The sequence below is a fragment of the Typha latifolia genome, chromosome 14 (genome assembly GCF_019914945.1).
Source record: "Typha latifolia isolate L0001 chromosome 14, TyphaL0001v2, whole genome shotgun sequence".
NCBI classification, from domain to species: domain Eukaryota; kingdom Viridiplantae; phylum Streptophyta; class Magnoliopsida; order Poales; family Typhaceae; genus Typha; species Typha latifolia.
The window spans coordinates 5,494,685-5,505,103 of NC_133099.1; positions in this window are offsets into that span (position 1 = coordinate 5,494,685).

Sequence of the window (10,419 nt, forward strand, 5' to 3'; positions counted from 1 at the left end):
CTCCCTCAACCAGCCACTCACCCTAGTCTCTTGAGGGCGGTGGTCCACTCCTCCCCCTTCTTCAAATCTCTCTCTACTTTTGCCCTAACCCTATCCACCATCTATAATCCTTCCCCACCACCTTCCTTACCGGTGCCACCCATTACCGCCAGCCTACCACCTCCATATTCCACCTAGGATCTCGTGCCCCCATTCACGGATCCAAAATCACGTTCTGATTTGAATCTTGCGGATTAGACTCCTTGACGTTCGCCCACTTATATGAATATATCTTCGTATCTCATCATTTGAATCACCCAAAATTAGATTCATTGGAAAGCTCTTTTCTAGGGCTACGACTTATCAAAATTTTAAGTTGATTCGACGATTATATCTTTAGAAATCTGCTTCTAAAGTTCCATGCAAAGTCCTGCCCAGATCTAATATTGAGATAGATCAAACCTAATCTAGGGAAGATCGTATCAAAGTGGTATCATAGTCACTATTTCTTGGACACGCGCTTCCTATGATGACAACTAGAGCTATGACCGCATGGCAAAATGAGGAGGATGAGATCCCCCCAATAGAGGAGGGGGAAATGGCTGCGAGAACCTCTACCTGCAGAACTGCCCGACCGAATATGAATTTGGAAGAGCATAGCATTCAAGCCATGATCGAATCACTTTCCGAATAGATGGCTATCAATAACTAGATGATGATGGAGATGATGCAAAAAATACGGGCGACGAGAGAGGCCATGGCGATTGGAAACGCACCGACAACTTTTTGACGCGAATCTACCACCATGAACCCACCGCCACCGGTTCAAAATCTTCACCAGCAAGAACCCATGTTGCCACAACCCTTTCGGCAGAGACCAGCAAGGGTGGTTCTGCCAGCCCAATTTTCGGGTGAGCCCGTCCGTCAGGCAAACCTAAACGGTGATCATCTTGGAGGTCTAGATCCTTGGGCAGAGCAAGACGAACTAAAATCGCGTTGGGTTAACATAAACCGAAGGAGGGATCATCAATCATTCATGATGCATCCTCCTCAAGTTAAACAAGGGCTCAAATATGATCCAAACCGAGACAATGGTATCCGTGGGTGAACCGTGTGTCTCGACCTTTCGAAGTTCAAAGGTGGCGACCCGATCGATTGGCTATATAGAGCGAAACAATTTTTTGCCTACCAAGATACAACGGAAGAGCATAAGGTGACGCTTGCGAGTTTCCACCTTGAAGATGCGACACTTCATTGGTAACGCGTGTGATACGATTGAAAGGTGGGCCGATTTCTGCACCGATATCACTCGACGATTTGGGATGTCAAGGTATGAAGACTTTAATGTTCTCCTCTCAAAGACCATACAAAGAACCACGGTTGGAGTATACCAAGAAGAATTTGAGAATAAGTAGTCGCTGCCAACCTCCTTAGACCGATCAACCCTCTTTCTACCTTGAATTCCTAACTTCGTGCCCCTAGAACCCCACGGCCATCGCCACCATGATACACTTAGTTAGGATATTTTTTTATTGTATTAGTTATTTATTTTTCTTAAAATAAAATTCCTGTAGGTCGCGTTCGAACGCTAGAAGGGTTGCGTTCGAACGCCCTTGCAAATGCCTACATCAGGTTCACAAATACAGAGAACACATATTGTGCATTCGAACAAGGTCGAGCGAGTTCGAACACCCGCGTTTGAACGTCTGCATTGCGTTTGCACATATAGAGAACGTCTTTTGTTCGTTCGAACGTGATCAAGCGCGTTCGATGCGATCGGCGGGAATCCTCTAGAATTAGGGTTACTTATTATTTTAGGAACTATTGGCTAGCCTCTATAAATATGTGGATGGCAGCCAAATTTATTATGCTATTGGATTATTGATTTTTTGCCTCTTATTTTGTCTCTAGACCCTCTCCCTCCTCCCTCTTCACCATCCTTCCACCTCTACCATTGGCAAGGTTTTGCCTAACCTCTAACCTTCCTCGACTATCGAGCCACCTATTTTCTTTGGGATCTCGACCACTTTGTTCTCTTCGTCTATATCCATTAACCATATCCACCATTCACATTCATCTCCATACCCATCCATAACCCTAACATCCACTCCACCCGTCACCACCACTATCACCCACATTATTTCATATTTTTGTCCTAGTTGTAGTTCGAATCTACTGAGGGTAGGGGGTGAAAATGGGTCGGATTAACTCCGATCCGACTCGCTATCCGACCCAATTCAGATTGGATTCAGATAGAAAATTTCTATCCGATTCGGATACGGATTTAGATACGAATAGAGTTTTTGAAAAAAATTCGAATACGGATTCGGATACAGGTCGGTTATATTTTTCGGATTCGGTTACGGATATCGGATATCCGTTTACCCGCATATTTTTTTGAATGATTTACAATTTTTAGTTTGCTTATTTAAATATTAAATATTAATATTATTACTAATAATACATTATATATTATTTATAGAGATTAATTTCTCTAATTTTACATATTTGACATACAAAAAATTTAATTGTTGTAAAACTCTTAATATATTTGTGTTAATTATATCTAATTAAAATATTATAATTCTTTTAAATTCAATCAATATTCGTTTAAGATCCGATTCTCTATCCGAAAATTATCCGTATCCGTTTAGTTAGGATATGGTTTTAAATTTTGATATCCGTCTAATATCCGTATTTGAATCCGTATCCGGACTAAAAATATGGATCCGGATATGGGTTGAGCACTATCTGATCCATATCCGATCCATTTTCACCCCTAGCGAAGGGCGTAAATACGAAAGTTGTAGATCAAGAAGTTACTAATCTAATTGACTTGATTTCTTAATTTCGAACAACAGAAAAATATTTGACGAATATTTTCCCACAGTTGCGCGGACTACTTTCTACTATAAATTCAAAACTTAAAGGAATTATTTTATAGCCGACCTTTTGGTACAAGAACCCATAATTTTGGTATCAGAGCTTATAAAATTGGTATCAGAGTAGGAGAACCTCCGACCTCCATTAATAGTTGAAACATGGAAGATGACATCAACAAGGAGACCTATGAAAAGCACACCGACAAGGAAAGACTCAATCCATGATGACCCTAACCGTGAGGCCGATTCTTTTGGAGCGACCATGACAGGACCGAGTCAACCAACGTCCATGGGTGTGAATATAGGCTTAGCAGATGAACTTAGGGGCATGTTCCAAACATTGCTGCATAGACTTGACACAATTCAAAAGGATCACAATAATTTTAAGGAATATGTCATGAACTGATTGGGTTTCATCATCTCCTCAACAACGATTGGAGATTCAAGAAGGACCAGCAGTGGTACCTCATTGAATCGATACCCCACAGGTCCAAGTGCGTCATGTGAGTGTCAATGATCCCCTTTTACCTATGCCTACACATCATCCCCCACCTCCGTTACAAAACCCAAGACCGGCGGTGGTGGAACCCGAGAGGAGTGCGGCACCGGTGCACTTTGTCGATGAGGAGGATTGGCACTTTGAAGATGAAGTTGATCCCTTTGGAGATGGTTATGGACGTGCTCGAAGATTTAGAGAAGGTGATCAATATGCACAAAGGTTTAGACCTGAACTAAAGATCTTTCACAAACCCGACAATGCTATTCGGAGGAGAACCGCATGCTTGGACTTTCCAAAATTCCAAGACGGTGATCCAGTGAATTGGGTGTTTCAAGTTGAACAATATTTTGATTGTCAAGGTACAACGAAAGATGCAAATATTTAGATGGCAAGCTTTCACCTCCAAGGAACAACATTGTATTGGTATAGATCGATTATTCGTGGTGGTGGATTTACTAGATGGGCTGATTTTTATAACAGGATTACACGCAGATTTGGGACAGCAACATATGAAGATTTTGCTGCCACATTAAGCAAGATGGTTCAGAAGATGACCATATTAGAGTATTAAGCTGAGTTTGAAAGAGTTAGTAGTCGTTGTGAGCTACCTTGGCCCAAACAGACATTTATGAGCATATTTATTTCAGGGCTGCAAGATGAGATACAAGCGAATGTTCGTGCTCTTTGTCCTACGACTCTTAAAGAGGCCTTTGAAAAGGCCGTGAGAATGGAAAAGAAGCATAAGGCTCTAAAGATGGCAGCAAAAACCAATTGGGGAAATCGAGATGGGCTGTTTGCACCTAGAACTTCAGCTGAAAATTCTATGGGTTCAAAGACAGCGACTGCGAGTACTAAACCATGACAACCTTTGAGACATTCTTTCGATGTTAGAGAAGGCACAAGACCCCTCCCGTTCGAACTCTCACACCTGCCCAGGTGGAGGAGCGAAGATCGAAGGCCATTTGCTTTTGATGTGATGAGTGTTTCACCCCCAGTCATCGGTGTTTTAAATCGATCGAGAGTGTGATGCTTATCGACAGTCTTGAGGAGAATGATGAGGTCGTTGATGATGGAGAGCGTCTAGAGGAGGTCCATGAGGAGGCCATTGTGGAGGGTGTGGAGGAAGATATCTAAGCTGAAATATCAATGCATATATATGCGGGTACTTCTACGCCGAGGACATTACAAGTAGACGGACTTGTTAGAAAGCATTGTGTGCACATCCTCATCGATTCGGAGAGTACACACAACTTTCTAGACAAGAGGTTAGTGAGGAGATTGAGTTTGGATGCCGAACCGACCACGGGATTTGACATTGCTATTGGAGACGGCATGAAGCTTAAGGTGGAGAGCTTGTGTCGCCAGGCCAGTATACGTGCAAGGAGATGACATCATTATGGACTTGTATCTGTTGGCGCTGTGAGGAGCGGACATTGTCTTTGGCAGTCAGTAGTTACAGAGTTTGGGACTCGTCACATTTGATTTTCAGATAATGTGGATGAAATTTAAACAAGGAAACAAAGATGTGCGGCTTGATGGCTTTTGGTCTTCACCGATTCCTGTGATGCAGCCTATGGTAAGGCTGCCTTGTGCGTATGATTTGGCCTATCTTTTTCAGTTATGACTAGTAAGAGATGAGTCTCAAATGAGTTTAGATACTACAATTGAATTGTGTAATTTATAAGATAATTTTTCTAGACTGTTTGAGGAGCCATAGGAGTTGCCACTAAGGAGAGTGGCGGACCATCGCATAGAGATTATACCCGGAATTGCACTGGCGAACGTGAGGCCATATCAGTATCCACATGTGCAAAAAGAAGTTATCTCAAAGATGGTAGCCGAGATGTTGGAGCAAGATCTCATACAACCAAATCATAGCTCATACTCAGCCCCCGTGCTATTGGTACGAGAAAAGGACGAGACATGGCATTTTTGTGTCGACTATCGGGCACTAAATGCTATTACTGTCAATGACTGGTATCCTATTTTGGTTATTGAGGAGTTGCTGGACGAGCTTGCAGGGCAACTATATTTAATAAGGTTGACTTGAGGGCTGGGTATTATCAAATTAGAGTTCACCCGGCGGATGTGCACAAAACTGCATTTTGAACTCCGGACAAGCATTACGAGTTCCGGGTGATGCCTTTTGGTCTCACCAATGCTCCAGCTACCTTTCAAGGCCTCATGATTGATATATTTTAGCCTCTATTGCGAATGTATGTCTTGGTATTTTTTGACGACATTTTGGTGTATAGCAGGACTGAATTGAAGCATTTGTAGTATTTGGAGGATGTGCTGAATTTGTTGAAGCAAAACCAATTGAAGATCAAGAAGTCTAAGTGCCTATGGGGAGTACCAAAAGTGGAGAATTTAGGCCATATCATTTCAACAGATGGTGTAGCAGTGGATCTTCAAAAGGTTGCATGCATTACAACTTGCCCTATTCCTACTACTACCACCGAATTGAGAGGATATTTAGAGTTGACCGAATATTATTGATGATTCATCATCGGATATGGCAAGATCGCTGCTCCTCTCACTTCTTTGTTGAAGAATGACTCTTTTAGATGGACGGATGAAGCCACAAAAATAGTAATGACGATGACACCCGTTTTAGCGCTATCGAACTTCACCAAAGAGTTCATTATGGAATGTGATGCGTCGGGTGTTAGCATAGGAGCTGTACTAATGTAAGGAGGACGCCCCATTGCCTATCTTAGCAAGGTTTTATTACAAAGATCTCAGCAATTATCGACTTACGAGTGAGAAATATTGGCAATTCTACATACGGTGACAAAATGGAGGCCTTATTTGATCGGTAGACGATTCATTATCCGAGCTGATCAAAGGAGCCTTCCATACTTTATGGAACAACACATACACACTTTGGCACAGCAAAGATGGGTCACCAAATTGCTGGGGTATGATTATGAAATCTAATACAAGAAGGGAACATAAAATAGAGCGGTGAATGCACTATTGTGCCAATCCGATACCACTGAGCTTGCAACCTATTCTTCTCCTACCTTTCCCTTCCTTGACCAGCTGAGGTATGCATGTACATCTGACCCTGATATTTTGAGATTATTGCATGAGGTGATAGATGATTTGCTGCTAGATCGCGGATGCATTCAGGTGCCCGCAAATGATGAATTTTGGTAGAAATTGTTGGAGTACTTCCACCAAACTCTAAAGGTTGGTCATGAGGGTGCCTTGAGTACTTATAGGAGGATATCTTAGAGTTGCACGTGACCAGAATTGAGACGGGATGTGAGGAGATTTGTCCATGCTTGCTAAGTCTGTCAAAGGGCTAAAACAACCACATTGAAACCAACCGAATTATTTCAGCCTTTACCTATACCGGACCGTGTTTGAAAAGACATTTCTATAGATTTCATAGAGGGTCTTCTGCTGGTATGTGGTTATTCCGCTATCTTTGTGGTGGTTGACAGATTGAGCAAGTATGCGCACTTTTCGGCATTATCACATCCGTTTTCAGCCAAGTCAGTGGCTGAAATTTTTGTTAGAGATGTTGCTCGTTTACATGGCAGGCCACGCACGATTGTCTCAGATCGTGATCGTGTATTTATGAGTGACTTTTGGATGGAGTTTTTTAGATTGAAGGGGACTCGATTGAACTTCAGTTCGGTCTACCATCCATAGACGGACGACCAAATTGAGGTGGTCAATCGAGACATTGAGCAATATTTGAGGTCGTTTGTTGGAGAGATGCCGAGACGATGGTTGGAGTTCTTACCATGGGCGGAGTGGTCTTATAACACCGCCTACCATAGCAGCATTGGCATGACTCCATTTGAGGTGGTGTATGGACGTACGGCTTCGACATTACGTGCTTATGATCCAATGGCATCTACAGACTAGACGGAGGTGGACTTAGCATTGATGGATAGAGACGCCATATTGAGGAGGTTGCATGCTCATCTTAAACTTGCTTCAAACTGCATAAAGCAAGTTTATGATCATAGCCAAAGGAAGCAAGAGTTTGACATCGGCAGTTGGGTGTTTGTGAGGGTGCAACTGTATCAACAAGTGACATTGCGTCCGATGCGTAACTAAAAGTTAGCACATCGCTACTTTGGTCCGTTTCAGGTGTTGGAGCATATTGGTTCAGTTGCATATCGTTTGGAGCTGCCGGAGGGGTCGAGAGTACATCTTGTCTTCAATGTTTTATTGCCGAGGGAGCGGATTAGAGATCATGAGGTCATTGGATCAGTTCTACCGGAACCATTGGAGGAGATAGAGATCGTAGAGCTAGTTCATGTACTTGCTAGGTGCCGACGACAACATGGTACCAGATTGAAGATAGAGATTCTAGTTGAGTGGCTTGGCAAGCCATTTGATGAGGCGACATGGGAGTTGGAGACTAACATTTTAGAGCGTTTCCTCGACTTTTCACCTTGAGAGCAAGGTAGGGGAAGCGTGGTCGGCTGATACGTTTAGTTAGGATCTTTTCTTATTATGTTAGTTGTTTATTTTTATTAAAATAAAATTTCTGTAGGTCGGGTTCAAACGCAAGAAGGGTCATGTTCGAATGCCCTTGCGATCGTCTGCATCAGGTTCGCAAATACAAAGAACAGATATTGTACATTCAAACATAGTTGGGTGAGTTTGAACGCTCGCGTTCGAACGCCTACATCGCGTTCGCACATACAGAGAACGTCTTTTGGTGCGTTCGAACGCAATCGGGCGCGTTTGAATGCAATCGGCGGGAATCCTCTAGAATTAGGGTTACATATTATTTTAGGAGTTATTGGTTAGCCTCTATTTTGCAAAGACTTCAAATTGAGCAATCAACAAGACTAGAATATTTTGCACATCAATCCCTGCAAATAAACATATACCAATCTAAGATCAAGTGAAAATAACTTGAAATGAATAAACAATCCGAACACAAGTTATCAATGGAGCATAAGTTCAAAAGTACTTAAACAGACAAAGTTCACAATTCCTCCAAGCAAAGTTATAAGCAAGATTAGAAAGATAGAAAGACTCTAATAAACTCCCCCTACACACCTAGACACCTAGACACTCTCCCCCTTTTTAACACAAATGCCAAAGACTAGGAACTCGGAGGAAACTGACGCTGAAGAATCGTCAACACAGAGTCAAGTACAGTCCCCTAACGAGCTTGCTCAGCTCGTAAATCATGCACTACCGAATGGAGATCCTGCACTCGAGTACTAAGCTGATCGAAACGGTCAGAGTACTGTGGTAACTCCCCCTCAGAGTGAGATGTGTCACCGTCATAGCTATCATCAGAGCTGTCGAGGTGCAAGGAGTGACTAGCGGCGGAAGAGGACGGCTTGAGAGGAGACGACTAGTCGTGAGCTTGACTCTGCTTAAGAGTAATCCGATCCAACGGTTTGTGAGAAGTAAGAGAAGGTTCCGAAGCATCCACACACACCCCACTCTGAGTGCACAAATTTGTAATAAAGATGCCAAACGGTAACCCCTCACGAGGTGCTCCTTTTTGTGCAGCTGTGAGTATTGAATCATAGATCACCGCAGCCAAATCAACCGAGACTCCAGATAACATTGCATGAAGAAGGAATGCACGATCCAGACTAATACTTGAATGTCGAGTCTTGGGGGTGACATTGTACAGACAAAACAGGTGAAGCATGCGAGCCACGAACGTCAACTTCGCATGAGGCATCATGTTTCCCTTCCAACGTTCCCCTTTGATCAGTACAGTGCCAGCATATTCATCGACATCTGGAAGTGGAGCAGACGTTGGATATTGGAACTCACCATCAAGAAGACGAAGTTTAGCGTGAATAACATCTGAGTCCAAGTATACAGACACCCCATGAATAGTAGAACGTATACAGCGGTCTAAGACCGTGGCATTACTAAAAAATTCCCGAACAACTTCCACATAAGCAGTCCCGCTCATCCCACACACCGATAACCATCCTCGCTCGGTAAATATCTGTTCTATCCCCAAAGATGAAAAATCGGAAATGACCACGGGTCGTTCATAGATAACAGGACAGGTGCCAAAATTATGTTTGTAACACCCCGCAGTCGTAGATGTCGAAAACTTGGGAGCTGAAGTAGGTGAGGAAGGCGACCTAGGTGTAATAACCCAAGCCCAAGTAAAAAATAAAAAATAAATAAAAAATAAAAAAAAACTGCACTGCATGGCACGACAGCTCGTGCCATGCAGTGGCAAAGATGGGCGCCAGGCGCACCAAGTGCCGGCCCGGCCAACCTGGCCGAGCCAGCTGGCGCGGTGGGCCCCTACCGCCATTGCCGCCGCAGCCCCCTCCCCACTGCTTCTCTCTCTCTCTCTCTTTCTCTCTCTCTCGAATTCATTTTCATCCCCCTCTCTTTCTCTCTCAAACACCCCTTCTCTCTCACTCTACCCGCTGCCGCCGCCACCTCCACTAACGTTGGTGAGCTTTCCTCCTTCTCCCTTCTCTCTCTCTCTCTCTCTCTCTCTCTCTCTCTCTCTCTCTCTCTCTCTCTACCTCTCTTTCTCTCTTTGTCGGCTTTCTCTTGGGCCGTCGGAGGGTTGAGCCGTCGGTGAGAGGCCGACCGCTGAGTGGCCACCAGCGGCCGCACCCCTCCCCCATGGCCCAACCTTCTTCTTCTTCTTCTTCTTCTTTCTTCTTCTTCTCCTTCTTCTCCTTCTTCTTCTCTTTCTTCTTCCTCTCCTCCTCCTTCTTCCCTTCTCTCCCTGGTTGCACTCTACAAGGGGTGCTGGGCTCGGCCCAGCGCCTTGCTGTGCATGGTGCTGGGCTGAGCCCAACACTATATACATTTATATATATATATATATATATATATATATGCACAATTAGTTTAGCTTAGTTAATTTAATGTATTTAAGTTATACAAATTAAATATAATTGTATCATCGTAAGTATATAATTCGAATTATATCATGTTTAGCAAAATACCTGCAATATAAATTATTATTTTAATCCTAAGTAGGTAATAGTAATTATTAGAGTTATGCACGTATATTCTTACATAATTAATTGCAGTAACTTAATTCTTATTTTCTTAATTATCAAAGAGAATAATAGACAG